The sequence below is a fragment of the Narcine bancroftii genome, chromosome 9 (genome assembly GCF_036971445.1).
Source record: "Narcine bancroftii isolate sNarBan1 chromosome 9, sNarBan1.hap1, whole genome shotgun sequence".
NCBI lineage: Eukaryota > Metazoa > Chordata > Chondrichthyes > Torpediniformes > Narcinidae > Narcine > Narcine bancroftii.
Genome location: NC_091477.1, coordinates 28,088,360 through 28,106,818, shown reverse-complemented (window position 1 = coordinate 28,106,818; position 18,459 = coordinate 28,088,360). Strand labels below are relative to the sequence as shown.

The 18,459-nt window shown below is 37.1% G+C and overlaps 1 long non-coding RNA gene across 1 annotated transcript in view; it reads right to left on the bottom strand.

Moving 5' to 3' along the window:
• LOC138742863 (uncharacterized) overlaps nt 1-676 on the bottom strand; it is a 99,787-nt gene extending 99,111 nt beyond the window's left edge. Inside the window, exon 1 of the long non-coding RNA XR_011344459.1 lies at nt 452-676. This is a non-coding gene — a long non-coding RNA (uncharacterized lncRNA). The remainder of the gene's footprint in view (nt 1-451) is intronic.
• Nucleotides 677-18,459: the final 17,783 nt, after the last annotated feature.

The following is an 18,459-nucleotide window of genomic DNA, read 5'->3' as shown; positions in this document are numbered from 1 at the left end:
TCTACTTTTTCACTATTTTAGATAATACATTGACATCTTATCATGAGTTAAGATTATTAACTGAGGATCTGAATAGGAGTTAATTGCTGATTAATTCTGCAGACATGACATTTTGAATGAGCCCATCCTATTTAATGATTTGGTACTGTAACAAGTTCAGTATACCAGCAGCAATTGAAATACACCAAAGCAATGGTTCCTTAAACAAAATTAGTTTAATTCTCTGAGTATAGAACAAGATCAACATTTAACTTATCAACATTGTTATTTACACTATCCCTTCCCCCAAACCTAATCTAAACGCGTGTTTATAATGTGTTTTCAAGAAAGTCCTTTTTACTGGTCAATCTTCCATTGTCAATGGCTACAGTTTCCAATAATCTTCAATCCTATGCACAGAATCAAACAGTCATTACATTCAAGCAAATATCAGTGTTTTACTTAGAATTACCAGGCAGGAAAGTTGTGGAGGGTTACAGAGAAATGGTTGTTTCTTGTTGGACACCCCAAACAGGAGTGTCTTCCAAAGAAATGCCTTTTTTCCAGGTTCTTCTCACAGAGTTCTTCTCCTCTTCAACACTCTGGGAAGACTAGTCGCCACTCCTGATTTCCACAGAGAGTACTCTCACGTTACCATATTAGAACTCTGTCCGGTCTTGAAAAAGGAAGTCTTTTCAGCAGGCGCCTCTTCTGACCAGCCTTTTCTCAGACTGCCTCCTGCTGACTCCTTCTCTCTCATTCTCTGCCCCTCCAATATTTTCAATATTGATATGTTGAATATTACAATTTTCCCTTTATCTATATTAATATACATATATATAGGCACTGTTTTTTTTTAATTTCATTTTGTAAATGTTGCAATTTCCAGGCTTTACAAAAACCACATAGCCCCAACTCTCTGCAAATGTTTCAGTTTCTGGGGTGTGCTTGCACATGTTGCTAAAGCCCAGAGCCATCTGTTTGCACCTGCTCTCGGACTTTGCAAAGCTATGTCTGTGAAATGCATGCAGCCTACCAGCTAACCAAATTCTAATCCCTTTTATAAGCATATATTTAATTAACCCATTGTGTCACAGTATATTAAATTCAGTTGTTCAGAAGTAAAGGAGGCTACATAGCACCATCAAATGTAGACACAGTGAAGTGGGTTGGTCAGAAACCTGGACAAGTAATAAAAAGACATGAGTTTCAACCTCAACATCAGGATTTAAGTTCAATTTTACATGTAGTAAATGTTTTGATAAAATTGGCCAGAAAGCTGTTGGGGTGTAATAACTCATATAGTGTACAAATTTTGAGGAGAAAATAAACCTGAAATGTTTACTTCATTTGGCCTATAAGCTTTCACTCCCAATTACAATGGTTTCCACCTAAACTATCCACGGGATTGGCCATCTAAGTCATTGTGCTGAATCATATCAATTCAAGAAAATCAGCCCTATCAGTATAACAAGGGTACAAAAATCAATGTTATTCTCAACAGAAACATCTAAATCTGAGAATAAAATAAATATGTCTGTATTTTCTTCCCATATTGCATTCAAACCAGACAGTTATTTGATTTCACAACATAATCCAGGAAGATAAAGATATACTAACAATGTTATCTTTTATTGGAGGTCTGTTCTGCTGACTGAAAATGGTTAAAATATGTTATTAACACAATTTAAAACTTAGTGGCAAGATCTACTGAGAGTTTGGCCATATTTCACCAATTTACCAAAAACAAAAGCAGATTAAGAGTTATTTAATCACATTAAGATTTCTGTGAATACGTTATGAAGAGAATGACTGCTGTATAACAAAATATCCTCACTTAAGTACTCCCATGATCGCAAGGTCCACTGGGATACTTTCAGCTAGCATGTGAGATATAAATTCAGTCTTTTGTGAATCTGATATCTTTTGGGTGAGAATAAGACAGCATTTCATCAAGTAGTGCATTTACTCACTGAATTATTAGGGCACCTAAAAAACAATTGTTGAGCAACTTACTCCCAATGAAGTGCTTTGAATAATATAATCCCTTTTACAATTACAAGATTAATGGCAGAATTTTTAAGAGAATGTAGGAACAGAGGGATCTTGGGGTCCAAGTCCATAGATTCCCCCAAATTTGCCGCTCAAGTTGATAGGGAGGTTAAGAAGGCTTACAGTTTGTTGGCATTCATTAATTGGGGGATGGAGTTCAAGAGCCCTGAGGTAACATTGCAGTTCTATGAAGCCCTGGTTAGGCCACACAGAGTATTAAGTTCTGTTCTGATCGCCTCATTATAGGAAGGATGTGAAAGGTTTAGAAAGGGTGCACAGGAGATTTACCAAGATGCTTCCTAGATGAGAGAACAAGTTTTATGAGGAAAGGTTGTGTAGCCTCAAGCTTTCCTCTTGAAAGCAACTGAGAATGAGGGGCAACTTAATAGAGGTGTGTAAGATTATGAGTGCACCAGCAGTGAACTAGTGGGACAGTTGTTGAGGCTGATAGAATAGTGACATTTCAAAGACTCTTAGATAGGCACATAGATGTCAGTAAAATAGAGGGTTATGGACTGTGAGAAAGGGAAGGGTTAGATTGATCGTGAAGTAGGTTTCTAAGAGTTGGAACAACCTTATGGGCCGAAGGGCCTGTACTGTCCTATACTGTTCTATTTTCTTGATAATGTTACATAAGAACAATTGTGATGCACAATAACACAGGATAATTTTACACATTTGGATAAATTGATAGCTGCTCCCTTTAATAGGATCAGAAAAATAGGCAAGGGAAAGAAAATAGTTAATTCAAAAATTGGCCACTATTTTCTGTCTGACATTTTTTAACCTCATGTCAAAAGAAATACATCAATTCAATATACTTCCTTCCTTATTACTAAGATTTAACAACCTGCTGCTTAGAATGAAGAATTTTAACACAACTGCTTACATGTTAATATGGTTGATCACTGGACAACGAAAATTTTGCTTCCTGAACACTTCTGGGTATATTTTGTGCTGTTGATTACGAACATCACTTTAAAATTTTCCTATCGCATACCGTAGTTTAGATGTAATCTATTTTTGTGATTTGCTGTCATATTTTAAGTCTACTAGTATATTGACCACAAAGCAAGCTGTTTTGGTCAGTCCAAGAATGGCAGGCCATGCCCTCAAGTGCAGGTGCTATGCAAAGTTGTCTTAGGCCTGAAAAAGCACGGAAGCCATTTAAAGATCTTGTTGAAAATTTTCTTGGCAATTATCGAGCACCAAACTACATCTGGCTGATTGACAACATGCATCAAGCATACAAATTGCCACGTCATTAGACTTCTTCCCTGCTGATCTTGGTGCTCCCAGTGACGAACATGGTGAAAAGGACCTCGCAGCCATGGAAAAGCAGTATCAGGGCAAATGGAATCCATCAATTCTGGCCGAATCTTGTTGGACACTGACAAGAGGCATCAGATGCTGACTTCAAGTGAAAATCAGTGGCAAAACAGTTTTAGGTCATTTGAACTAATGCATTGTATCAGCATCATTATGTGGTTAAGCATACTAAATTCAATAAAAATTAATTTAATATTTCTCCAACATCCTACATGATGCAGCAAATGTTAAATTTTCTTAGTGTTCAGCTTGAAGTTGTCTATCATAATCCCCATTGTTTTTCTAAAAGCAAACCTTTTGAAAAAATAATTGTTGTCCAGTGTTATTGAAAATACCAGAAATATTTACCCCCCCCCCCAGTCCAACACAGACAGAACATAAATCCCAGCCATGAGGAACATTCTATACTGTCTAGTATATCCAATTGCTAATTTAATAAAAATATTTCTGATATACATCAACAAGCATCAAATTTGAATTTCCTAAAATTTTAACCACTATCAAATAAATAATAGAGATTAATGTCATTAATATTAAATATTATCTATAATATTCACTAGTATCGATGGTTAAATATTATTGATAGGTTTAAAAAAAACATTAATTAAGCTTTTTCACAATTAAAGTTCTAAGGATTACCCATCAGATGAGATTGTGTACTATTAGCTCCTTCTACTGTACCTATGTTTCAACTACAGGCAAAATATCACAGGAAGGAACAAATTGAACATGTAGCAAATTGCCCTCTGCTGACAAACAAATTCCATTGCAAGTGTTTTGAAAGACAGAGAAGTGCAAGAAAAATATTCCTCTAAAATCAACAAAATGCACTCAGACTGTTTTAACAGCACCACCCAAAACCAGTCGCCTCTCCCACCAAACCCAAGGGCAGCAGGCACACGGGAATATCGCCAATTCAGGATCCCATCTCAGTACCACAACATCCTGGCTTGGCAATATACAGCTGATTCTTCACAGTACTGTGTCTAGAGTACCTCCCTCAGAAATACTGTAGCAGTGCAACAAACCTTCTCAGGTGCAATTAGAGGAAGCAACAAATGCTGGTAATACTAATATTGTCCAGATCCTAAAAAGAAAGAACTTAAAAGTAATAATGCTACAAAATGACCAATTTTGCATATATGCCAATTTAACCCCTTTTTAAAGAGGTACTGAGAAAAGACATAAAGATTCCTAATTCAGTAAATGGCATTAGTGTAAATTAGCATAAGGTTGGTATGGACGAGGTGGGCCAAAGAGGCCCATTTCGGTGCTATATTACTATGTACACTGGGAACAAGTCGCTTCAGCTGTTTTCTCTCAGTAACCATTATTATTTACTGCAAAGAGCAAATAGAGTCACAGAAATTATTTTTTTACATTATTGTGACAATCTTTTTGTGTCAACAAGAACATTTTTAGAATATGTTATGGGCCCAGAGTACCCCAAAACTCAGCAGCAATAGAAATTCACCAAGCCAAATGGTGACTTAAGCAAAAGTCATTTTTAATTTTCTTTAAACATAAAAACAGGATCAAACTTTAATTTATTACTATTAACTAAACTTAACCCCCTTCTAATTCTAAGCGTACATGCATGTAATGTGTGTGTAAATTCAGAAAAGTTCTTTGATTCACAGTCCAATCTCACTTCTCACTCCTCCAAGTTCACTGGTATCAGGCAATTCATATACTGTGCACAGAATTTAACATTTATGAATTTTCACCAAGCTCTGCTGCTTAAAGGCAATTGGTTACCGCTCAGGAAGGTTCTTGTTGGTTTCAGAGAGAGATTTGTTGCTCGTTGGACTAACACAAACTGATTCCCTCTGATCAGCCACTTCAGTATCTTGCCGAAGAAACTTGCCCCATCAGGGTTTTCCAAATAATAACCTCTTCTTCTGCAGGTCACCACAAAGTTCATTTTTGTTTCCCTTATTTCAGGTGAAACACTCTAGCCAGCCATTTCCTCTTGTATGGACCACAAGGATTTTCAACAAGCTGAACTCAGAACTCACAACCCATCTTCAAAATGGGGTTTAAACAAGGTGCCAGATTCCAAAAGCCACTACAGAACTCAAACTGAATTCACACTCTCTCCCTCTTTCTCTCTTAGAGAAAACATGCTTTGTCTTTGTTATCTCTCTGCTTCCAAAACCACATGTTCTTCTTAGAACAGCAAACTGAAACCAGACAGATTGCGGCACCGGACCCGATCTTCTGAGCCGGTTCATCTGTTGCTTTCAAATCAATAATCCATTTACACAGTCCAATTAACACCTACTTGTGAAGTCTCTTGAGCTCAGATTCTTCTATTTGCACTTCCTTGTGAAAACCTTTAGCAAAGCAGTTTTTATTGTCTTTACAAAGGGACTGGGCTCTGAAGTGTCTGGTTTGAGCAGAGCTCTGGCATTTTAAATGAGAACTGTTTTATGAAGTGTTTGTTTGTTTGTGACCCACACTTGTGACAGATTATGTTATATTTTATATTGTATATTGATATGTTTTAAAGGAGATAAATTGTGTGGGGTTTTTTAGTGTAGGTAACAAACACACACAAACATTTCACAACACAGATCTCATTTAAAATGCCAGAGCTCTGCTCAAGCCAGACAGTCCAAGCTCCCAATACCTTTGAAAAGACAATGGAAACTGCTTTGCTGAAGGACTTCACAAGTAATTGGAGTAATGGATTATTATTTTGGAAAGCAACAGATGAATGGACTCAGAAGATTGGGTCCAGTGCTGAAGTCTGTCTGAATGCAGTTCTAAGAGGGTCATGAGTTTTCTCTGAAAGAGAGAGGGAGGGATGGGGGGTGGGGAAAAGAGAGAGAGAGAGAGAGAGAGAGAGAGAGAGAGTCAGCAGCAGCAGCTGGGACTGGAACATGACAAGCTGGTAAGCTTGTGGAAAAACCCCATTTTAGATGGTTGTGAGTTCTTGGTTCAGCCTGTTCAAAACCCTTGTGGTCTTTACAAGAGGAGATGGCTGTCTGTATAATGTTTCACCTGAGATAAGGGAAACAGGAAAGGAACTCTGTGGTGACCTGAAAGAAAGAGGTTATCATCTGGAAAACCTTGATGAGCAAGTTTCTTCTGCAAGACACTGAAGTGACTGATCGGAAGGAATCAGTTGTGAGTGTCCAACGAGCAACAAATCTGTTCTGAAAACCAACAAGAACCTTCTTGAGCAGTAACTATTTACCTTTCAAGCATCAAAGCCTGGTGAAATTCATAGATGTTAAATTCTGTGCACAATATAAGAATTGCCTGATACGGTGAACTTGAAGGAATGAGAAGTGAAATTGGACTGTGAATCAAAGAATTTTTCTGAATTTACACACACATTACATGCATGTGCGCTTAGAATTAGAAGGGGGTTAAGTTAGGTTAAGTTAAGTTAATAGTAGAATTTGATCCTGTTTTTATGTTTAAAGAAAATTATAAGCAACTCTTGTTTAAGTAACCATTTGTCTTAGTGAATTTCTATTGCTGCTGGGTTTTTGGGTCCCCTGGGCCTGTAACATACTAAACACCCACAATCTATCTCCTTTAAAAACATATCTATATACAATATAAAATATAATATATCCATCACAAATAACATAAAAATGGTCATGAAATCTGTTAGTTGGGGAGGTAAAGTGACTCATTATTAGTATAAGCAAATGCATGCTAACTGGACTTTAAGTGTTTTTTTTTTGTGTATAATTGTTGTACAGTTTGCAGTAGTGCCAAATTAGAAGTCACAAAATAAATTATGAAATTGAGACATCATGCTTCTGGAAATTATTGTGGTTTGTACATCTTTCAAAGTATGAAAATATGATCTCTACTTTTCACTGAAGTGAGTTGGTGCCATAGGAGTAGAAAGGGAGTAGTGGTGAATCATTGATCTTGGGAGGGAAACCACATCCCAGCCCAAACCATGTAATGAGCCAAATAGCATCCCATGGTCAGAGAAGATCAAGATCTTGTGATCAGCAGTAACTTTGGGTCCCTGATCTACAGTTATCAGTTCACAGACTAATTACAGACCCCTATGCATTGATCCTTTTTTGTATTTCACATGTCTGAGAGATACTTCATATGTGAGAATATCCTGGCTGTCACTGTAAGTCAAACACAGCTAACTATTTTAACATAACGTACTCTTTGGTTATTTATAAAGAATATAAATTGCAACGTTTTGATCCAATTTCAGTTATTCATTAATTTAAATTATCTGTATGTACAGATGACGTCTTCACAGCTAATGCTTGCTCCAATTTCCCAAAGGGTGTGGCTTCACAGGAAACAGGCACAGACACATTGAAGCAGTACAAAACTTGTATGCCCAAAAAATGTAAATGTATAAAATATCCTTTAGCAGTAAGTCTCTCACTCACTGAACATTTTTTCAACTAAATTCAGAAAGTTTTAAAATGTAAAATGTTATAATTTTGGCTTAATTTTGCTTATTCTCTTCAAATAATCTGGCCAGCTGGGCATGTTCCACAGCTTTGCCATTACAACACATTTCATAGTTTAAGAGATACAAGTACTCCCCAACTTTAAGACCTATGTGACTTACAACCATCCGCACATATGACCAAATTTTAAAAAAATAAATATATATAAAATTTACGCTGTTTATGTTGTATTTCACAAACTATAACAGGGATCCAGGGCATGTAAGAGCCAAAATGTGCATATTTACCTTGTTAGTTGGAGTTCCGAGATGCCGGGGCTGGGCACAGCCATCTTGATTCCTGTGCAATTGTGTGAGTCAACATTTTGACCAGACTAATTTTTCTCCCTTCTTAAGCAGTTTTGTTAGAGGGAGTGTAATATCTGCAAAGATTTTACATAACTTGCGATAGTAGCAAATCATTCCCAGGAACAATCGAAGAGTTTTCTTTTTAATTGGAACAGGGAACTCAGAGATAGTCAAAACCTTTGCCTCAACTGGTGTCAACTGTCCCTGTCCTACGACATAACCCAAATAAGTAAGTCACATGACCAAACTCACTTTTACTTAAATTAACTGTGAGATTTGATTTTGAGTCGATTAAACAATTCTTCTAACTCAATGACATGCTCTTGCCACATGTCACTACATTTAACTAAATCATCACCTGTGTGCTTCAACACCTGAATGACAAAATTAAGCATTCTTTGAAATGTCCTCAGGGGATTCTTCATTCCAAAGAGCATGCCATTGTACTCATACAGTCAGAAGGTATTGCAAATGCAGAAATCTCTTTATCCCTATCTGTTAAAGGAACACACCGTAACCTTTCAACAAGTCGATTTTAGTAAGAAATGTTGCCTTCCCCACCTTGTCTATACAATCATCCACTCTCGGAATAGGATAAACGCCTGTCTTTGTCACAGCATTTACCTTCCTATAGTCAGTACAAAACCTGACAGTTCCATCTGGTTTAGGCAGCCTTGGAAATCAGGGGAAGCATTCTTCTTTTCCTTTTAACATCTTGTTGCAACCTGACTTACTGTACCATATCTAAACTCTAGTAACTAATAGTGCAGTAATGTATTGTTAAACAGCTTTTGTAGGGACTGAGGTTTTTTTGAGTGTTTCGATGTTAGTTTTACTAGGCAATGACAATAAAGTGAATCAATCATCATGACAGACCTGAGTTTCTCATCTGCAATTTGGTGCTTCAATAACATAAAGAGACCTCATTAATTTTAGACTTAACTTTGTAAGGTCCTGAAAACCTAGCCCTAGGGGGATTTGAATGTGTAGGAAACAGAACCAACACTTTGTCACCAGGTTTAAAATTTCTCATCTTTGCCTTGCAATCATAACAAACCATCTTCTGTTGAGGGGCCTTTAAATTCTCCTTTGCCACTTCACAAGCTTTATGAAATCGATCCTTAAATTTAAAGACATAATCCAACAAATTTAAATGCAGATCATTATTACCCCACTGTTCCTTTAATAACATTAAAGGACCTTTCACCTCATGTCCAAAAACCAACTTGAATTGGCTAAAATCAAGTGACTCTTGGATAGACTCCCTCTCTGCAAATAAAGGCAAATTAACTCCTTCATCCCAATCCTTCTGATACTCAAAACAATAAATTCTCATCATGATTTTCAGGGTTGAATGGAACCTCTCCAAGGCTCCTTGACTCTCTGGATGGTATTCATAAGATACAATCTGCTTAACTCTTAATTCATAAACCACTTGATGGAGTAAGCCAATTCCTCACTTGATCTGATTGAATTTCTCTAGGCAGGCCAACCAAGGTGAAAAACTTTAACAAAGCCTTCGCAATTGCCTTTGCTTTAATATTTCTCAGAGGTATGGCTTCCAGAAGCCGTGTGGCTACACACATAATTGTCAACAAATATTGATCCCCAGCTTTGGCTTTTGGACAATGAGTCTACACAGTCCTTTTCTTTTAGCCATGATGTGGTTCACAATTCCCTTCAGAAGTGACTTTTCCTTTGCCACAATGCGATTTAAAAAGTCCCCTTTTACCACAATGGGATTCAACAAGTCCCCTTTGACCACAATGGGATTCAACAAGTCGTATCAGTTTCCTCAAATGGAGGAACTAACCTAACTTCTCTATTGGCCCTCACCATGACTATGAATTTGATCTCGGGTTTCTTCTTTTCTCCTGTCATTTTCCACTCTAATTTCTTCCAGCTCATGTAGCCTAATTTTCTCTGTGGTTCTAATCTCTTCTGTTCCATTTCTATGTCCAATTTCTTTTGTCTCTCAGATGCCTCCATTTCTAATCTCTTTAATCCCAACTATATTTGTTCAGAAGTTTTACTCTTGGGAAACTGCTCTAACACTTCTTCTTCTTCAAACTTTCCTGCTTCTACATAGTAATTTGCAATTTTCCTCCTATTCTCCACCTTTTTGATCTGTGGTTCTCCTGAAGCAATTGCCAACTTGTTGGCAATCCATAGCTGCTAGTTTGTTGCTGTTGACTTCACACACAGACTAGCTTTTAATTATATTTACCAATGGAATTTCCTAAACCAGACTGGAATTCCATCAAGCACCAGCTTGATTCAGACTCAGATGATTGATTTCTAATCAATTGATCTCCAAGCTCCCAAATTTATTTGTATCCCGGACCATCCCCCACTTTGTTATATCTCAAACCAGCAACATCAGAAGACGCAATTCAAAAGGGTTAAATTTTAACTCGATATTTGTTAATGACAATTAACAATAGAATGTCTTAACACAACTAACTCACTATAAATATCTGTAGCAAATTATAGATATATATTTATAAACAGTGTGTATGTGAAAAACTCAGACCATTACAGTCTGTGCTCAATATTCAAAAAGGAAAAATCTCCCCAAAAAAAAACCCAGGTCAGTCAGTCAAGTAAGTCAGTTCAAAAAACACAGTACACAGAATTCAATCTCAAAGTTCAATGTCCAAGTTCGGTTCCTTAACTGAAAACAAAGGACTTCATATTGAACACTGGAGAGAGAAATAACTGATGTTGCATTGCAGTAAACTTATGAATCCTCACTTATGAGACATGTGCATTTCACACAGCTCGCTAGCTGCCCTTTGCCACTCCAACTGCCGTTCTGCCATTCCAACTGCTGCTCTCTGCTTCACATCTGGATTCTCACTTTGTTCACAAAAGTTCCAAGCAATTGGCGAGTCAGCACTCAACTGTACCACAAGTTGCACAGAGTTCTTAACAGAAATCCATCCTTTACAATGATAGTCCACAGTCCAACAGGTCAGTCCATGGTCCATAACAATGTTAACTTCTGACATTTTCATGTTTGAAATAAGTTTGGGAAAAAAGTCAGAATTAAGAATAAATGTGCTTCTTTTAATATGCTACCTTTAATATAGTAACATATCTCAAGATGCATGACAATAGTATCATAATTTAGCTCTGATCATTTTAAAGGAGGAAAGAAAGGGGAGGAAGAGGAGCAGTGGTGATTCGGGAGATATTTTGAGATAGGGTGATTTCAGATGAAGGCAAAGCAATATATGGTGTTATTATTAAAATAGGGATGATCAAAAGAACAAGAAGACCACAGGTTATTTGGAGGATTGTATGGCTAGGATACACTAATATAGGGAAAGGATTACACAAAGAAAATGAGGATCATCTCAGACCTGATTGTTATTCAATAAGATAATGGTTGGCTTTACTTTATCTCCACTCCCTTGTCTGGTCTCCAGGTCAGTTCTTTCCCTTATTTCCAAAAAAATGTATCAAGCTCGACTATGAATATATTCAATAACCTTTGCACAACCTTTGGAGCTCAACAATTAAATTTCTCTTCACTTCAGCCCTAAATTAACCATGGTTCATAAAAAGACTGCAAGAATAAGCTAGTAACTACGGCAAAAAATAAGTTACTTTGTGGCAGAAAATCTTTTAGAAACAATAATCGGCAACAAAATTGGCAGCCACTTGGACCATCTACTTTATCTCCATTCCCCCAATGGATGTATTCGAGAAAGCCTGCATGAATTTAAGGTAAATGATGCAATAAAACCCCAGTTATCCGGAATTCAAGCAACTGGCAGCCTCAATCAGCAGGCAAAAAAATTGAGGAAAATAAATAGGTTAAAAATATGGATTTAAAATTGGCGTGCCTTGCCATTAGTTCGCCAATCATACAACATGCAATCTCAAGCAACCAGAAAATTCACTTATCCAGAATCTACAAATCCCCATAGATGCTGGATATTGGGGGTTTTATTGTATTTAAATAATTTAAAAGGATGTGCCAATGAAGGAACTGTGATTAATGATAAATTAGTGAAGAAATAGATGGGTGGTCAGAAGATCATCTAGGACACAAGCAATCCGATACCTAGGTATTAGACTAGATAATAATCTAAGCCATCTATACAAATTAAATTATCAGCCATGAATGAAGAAATTACAAGATGAGTTAGAACATTGGAAAGATTTACCACTAACACTGATAGGAAGGGTAAATTGCAATAAAATGAATATCTTCCCAAGGATACAATACCTATTTCAATCGTTACCAATTCCCTTAACAGAGAAATTCTTCAATGAGTTAAAGAAAATAATAAGGAAATTCTTATGGAAAGGGGGGAAACCGAGGTTAGCACTAGATAAATTAGCAAAATGGTACAAACAAGGTGGTTTGCAGCTACCAAACTTTAAGATTTATTATAGAGCAGCACAATTAAGATATCTATCAGATTTTTATCAAACAAGGGAAAAACCAGATTGGACCAGGATAGAACTAGATAAAATAGGGGAGAAGGTACCAGAACATATACTTTATAAGTGGGATGAAAAACTGGTGCAATATAGAAGTTCACCAGTACTGCACCATCTGCTCAACATTTGGAAGAAGATTCACGTAGAAAGGAAAAAAACAAATTACCAACTACCAAAATTATTATTGACACAAAATGAACTAATCCCTTTCACAATAGATAACCTTTCCTTTAGAGAATGGGAGAGAAAAGGAATTAAAATAATATAAAATTGTTTTTTGGGAAATAATTTATTATCATTTGAACAAATGAAGTACAAATATGAAATAACTCGTGGTACAATGTTTGCGTACCACCAACTGAAAACCTACTTTAAGGACAAATTGGGAAACAGACTGAGATTACCAGAAGGAAGCAGCTTTGAATATGTGATTACAGGCACAATGATAATTAAAAGATTTATAACAAACATGTACATCAAGCTGCAAGAGAAAGAAAATGATGAAATAAGGTATAAACCCAAACAAATGTGGGAACAAGATCTAAACATAAAGATAAAAAATGAATTATGGGAAAAGCTATGCTCCGGAACTATGAGAAATATAATAAACACGAGGTTATGCATGATAAAATATAATTGGTTACACAGGCTATTTATCACGCCCCAAAAGTTAAATAAATAGGATCCAACATTATCAGATAGATGTTTTCACTGTAAGAAGGAAAATGGAACAACAGTACATGCAATTTGGGCATGTGAGAAAGTGGAAAAGTTTTGGTAAGATCTAAATCAGGTATTAAATAAAATCACAAAAAGCAACATACCAAAAATCCAGAGATCTTTCTTCTAAGTAATATCAGAAGTAAAGAATTAGGCCTTAAACTGGATGAAGGCCAAAAAAAGATTTATTATGATAGCCTTAGCAGTAGCAAAAAAATGTATAATGTCAACTTGGAAATCAGAAGAGAGCCTGAGAGTACAGCAATGGTACATAGAAATGAATAAATGTATTCCATTGGAAAAAATAACATATAATTTAAAAAATAAAGTCACATTATTTGAACAAATTTGGGAACCGTACATGGAACACAACAGAGAGGGCCTACCACGGACCTCCACCCCCTAAAATGATAGAATGAGAAGATGAAATGAACTGACCCAGTGTGTAAAAGTAGATGACACAATTTTCTTGTTTATTTTCATTGTGATGACATTGTTTAATGGTTTTATTGTATTGTATATGTTAAATGTTTAATGGGTTTGGAGGGGGGTGGGAAGGAGGGAGGGAAGGGAGGGGGAAAAGGGGAGAAAGTGACACTGTGTATATTCAAGAGGGAAATGTTTGTGTGTATTTTGGTTAATATGGTTCATAGTGTGAAAGATTTTAAAAAAAATTTTTTAAATTCATCTAGGGAAACAAATTGGGAATGAGGCTGATTCTGTCTCATACATCTAACAAAGATAGGAATAAGTTCTGTAGTGAGGTAAGGAAATTGTGATAGGGACCAAAAAAAAATTCTCTGCAGGATTTTCTTTACAGTAATCAAAAATGTGGTGATATATTTGAACTCATGGAGAAAATAGATTAATAATGAAACAGATATTAAAGTGTAATTTACTTGAAATTTATAATGCATATGAAGATGAGTAAATATGGAAGAAAGCCATGCCAAAAATTAGAAGAGAATTGTAAAGGTCTGAAAAAAATCACATTTAGTTCACGTTTAAGAATTTTCAAATTTAGTGGCTGAAGTTCATGATTCAAAACAGAGTGGATGTGAGTCGGCTTCTTCCACTTAGATTGGGGGAGATAAATATGAGAGGACATAGTTTTAAGCTGAAAGAGGAAAGGTTAGGGGGAACATTAGGGGAAAGTTCTTCACTCAGAAAGTGAATCGGAGTGTGGAATGAGCTGCATCTGATGAGGTGAACGTGGGCTCAATCTTAAGTTTTAAGAATGTTGGATAGGTACATGAATAGGAGAGGTCTGGAGAGTTATAGAATGGGAACAGGTCAATGGGACTAGCGGAATAATGGTCAGCACAGTCTAGAAGGGCCTGTTTTGTGCTATAGCATTCTATGGTTCTAAGACATCCCACACTGGCAGTTCAAGTGTTATTATGACTTTATGGAACCAGCATTATCCTTTGATCAGTTCCAAGTAATCTGAAAGTCCTGTGCCATATATCTCCATTTGCAGAGAATAGCAATCAGCTTGCATATCGCAGTTTTACCCAGCTATATACTGTAATAGGTTTCTGTCCACAATCTCGATCTCAATTTAGAACGTCAGGTGAAAATCAATGTGTTTGCTTCAGTACTCATCCAATTTAACAAATGTTTTTAAAAACTGTGAGTGAGTGATGCCATACTTCATTTCCTAAATGATAATTACCACTGTCATTTGAAATTTAGGACCAGAAATATTTTGTAAGATCAACCTATAATGCTTAAGCATAAAATGTTGCCTTGTAAATGATTAGGGAAGGTAAAGGAGGAAATAGAGCAAATGCAATAAGATTATTGATAAATTGGAATTATTACAGAAAGCAGATGAGAAAGTGTATTTTTGTTAACAGTCCTTTTAACTTCTACTCACATTATTGCACAAACCAGATATGTAATTATCATATGTTCTTGGCTTTTCTTAAAGCAGAATAGAATCCCAAAACAAATTTGATTGCTCGCTGATTTTCCTTCATTTAAATAATTCTGTAAAATGTGTCGACTATAGAAAATGAATAGCAGTGGGTTTCTTAATGTATCATTAAGAGTTTTTGAATAAGTGAGACCCAGTAGCTATGCAAGAAAGCCCCCAAGGTCACTTTAAACAAAACCAAAATAGAGATAGCTGAAAAAAATTAATGTCACAGCATCACCCTCAGGATTTCTGAGCAACGAATAATGAGGTTTAAAGAGAACTCGCAGGAGTGGTAAGAGTAATAGCACTTCATCTCTGAACCTCGCCATGTTTCTAAATGTTAACATTCACTCTACACCAACAGCTCTCCATCCATTTGCAATCACCCTTCTCCATCAAAATGGACAAGCCAACTCTGGTAATTAATGACTGGAGGACATTTTCCCTGGCTAGGAGATCAAGAACCAGGAGGTGACAGTGTCAAAATAAAGGGGTTGTTCATTCAAGACATAAAAGGAGAAAATACATCTCTTCAACTTTTCAAGAGGCCAGGAGGGGCTCAGTCATAAAGTGTATTCAAGACAGAAATCAATAAATATTTAGATATTAAGGCAATTAAGGGAAACAAGGTTGAGGTAAAAGATCAGCAAGGATCTTATTGAATAGAGATTCAGGTATGAGGGACTGAGTGGCATAATTAGTGCTTGGATTTCTACTGTTCTTATCACTGATTCTTTCACCAGCCAAGCATCCTCAAGCTTGCAGTTTATTAAATCTACTCAAAAGGTGAAGCAGAGCCAAGAAAGCAATTGAACAAATTGCCCATCACTGTAATTATTATTGCATGACATGGGAACAAGTTGTTGGAAGCTTGAGATAATGCAGGTAGTCTCCCAGCTTGATGGAAGCATGGCAGATTGGAACAAAAGGCAAATATTAAAATAAACAAGAAAATTATTAGAGATGCCATCACTGGCAGAAGTAAAAGCAATGACTAGAACTTGGAGATGACAAAGGTATCCTATTTTTAACTTGACATATTTGTTATAAATTTGGTAGTAGCAACTCATATATATTAGGTCAGCCAGCAGGCATGTTTGCCCACCATCGGTTGATACTCTACACCTAATGGCAAACAGGCGAGCCAGGAATATTTAAGAATACACAACTGCTTTTCAGTGATGTGCTTGATGAATGGATCAATTTCCTCAGCTTGATTATCTTTCTTGGAAAGTCATCCTATCAATGAGAAGAATTAATGTGTCTTGGCGGACTATTGAGGACTAATTTCTCAATAGGACTCCTGTTAATTTGCACACTATAAATGATCCTGGGAAAGACACATGACACTATCTTATACTGTATTTAGGCAGAACTGTGAAAACATTAGACACCATATTTCACAGCTGCAGCCAACAAAAGATATACAGTAGAAGTCCAAAAGTCCAGATGCTAAAAATGCTAGAAATCGGGACTTTTCAAAAACTTTCAAACTTTTTAAATTTAGCAGGATTTTGTGTGCGTGCATACATGTGTAAGCACCATAGATGCACATCAACTTTATTTTTCTTTAAAATTGCTCATTTTGATAAATAAAGCATGCTGCATTTGTTAACAAATAAACTTGTGGCCACTGGAATCACAGTGGACATGATGAAATAATCACACAAGGCGTTTTTAGAGTGAATCAAACTGATTTACCCGCACAACCTTTTAAAAGCCAGAATCATGCACCCAACAAGTGCTGACATTATCACACACTGATGTCACATAACCAGTTCGATGCCTTCTGGGAGTTGTAGTGCTGCCATTGCGCCGAGACACTGTGCACCCCCCTCCCCACACCACACTGGCAAAAAGGTTTGTCTGTCTTTTGGGTGGTCGACCTCTGCAACGGACTTTTGGGCGCTGCAGTGGGGAAGACTTGTCCACATAAACTGGTTTCAGCCTGTCAATAGTGAAAGACTGTGGCTTCCCTCCAATGTCCAAAATACAGGTTGACCTCATTTGTCTGAGTATCCTATTAGGTTCTTCATAAGGTGCCTGCAAAGGTTGGTCAAGTGTTCCCCTTCAGACGAAGGCATATTTGCAGTTTTTGAGGTCTTCAGGCACAAAGGAAGAGTGTTTGCCATGCGACGATGGTAGTGTAGGGTCAATTTTCCTACGGTCTCCCTTAGCCTGCTCAACAGTTCCTTAGGATCATCATTGTTGTTGGAATGGTGGGGGGAAAACTCCTCTGGGACCACCAACAGTGTACCATACACGAGGTATGCAGATGAAGCTTGGAGGGCCTCTTTTGGTGTTGTTCTAATGCCTATTAATATCCAGGGCAGCTCATCAGTCCAGTTTGGGCCTTCTAACCAAGCCATCAAGGCTGACTTGAGGTGTCAATGAAATCTTTCCACCATTCCATTAACCTGGAGATGAAAGGCAATCGTATGATGAATTGTTGTATGAATTGTTGTACTGAGCAAGCGGAACAAGGCCGTCCACAGGATGAAAGTAAATTGTGGTACTCTATCCGAAGTAACATGTGCTGGTAAACCAAAATGAGACACCCAGAAACTGAGGAATGCCCGAGCACAAGTGTCTGCAGTAGCATCTACCATAGGCATGGCCTTGGGCCCCCGTGTAAACCTGTCAATTACTGTAAAAAGATAACAGTATCCTCTTGAAACAGGAAGCGGACCAACAATGTCCACTTAGACATGAGCAAAATGACAAGTAACTGCTGGGAAGGTCTGCAGTGGTGCCTTAGTATGTCACTGAACTTTTGCTTTCTGGCAGACAACGCAGGAGGACCTCGCCATTTTTGTAACGTCTTTTTTAAGACCGTGCGACATGAACCTGTCTGAAACCATATGAACGGTCGATCTAATCGATGGATGTGAGAGACCATGCACAGATTCAAATACTCAAAGTTTCCATGATGCCAGAACTACTGGGCAATGGAGTCCCGTTGATATATCACAAAGAAGTATTTTGCCATTAACTCCAAACTTGATATCTTTCAATTGCAGGTTCACGATTGCAACCTGATAAGCATTCGCCTCGTGGTCATGTTCTAGGGCCGCAGCCAAAGCTGTGTAGTCAATACATTGATCTACAGACAAAACCTTGAGTGGAGCAGAGAGGGACAGTGCATCAGCTACTACATTGTCTTTCTGGAAATATTAATTATTTTTGTGGAAAACTGAAATGAATGATAATTGCCATTGTCGTGCTAACCGGGGCTCTGCAACCTTGA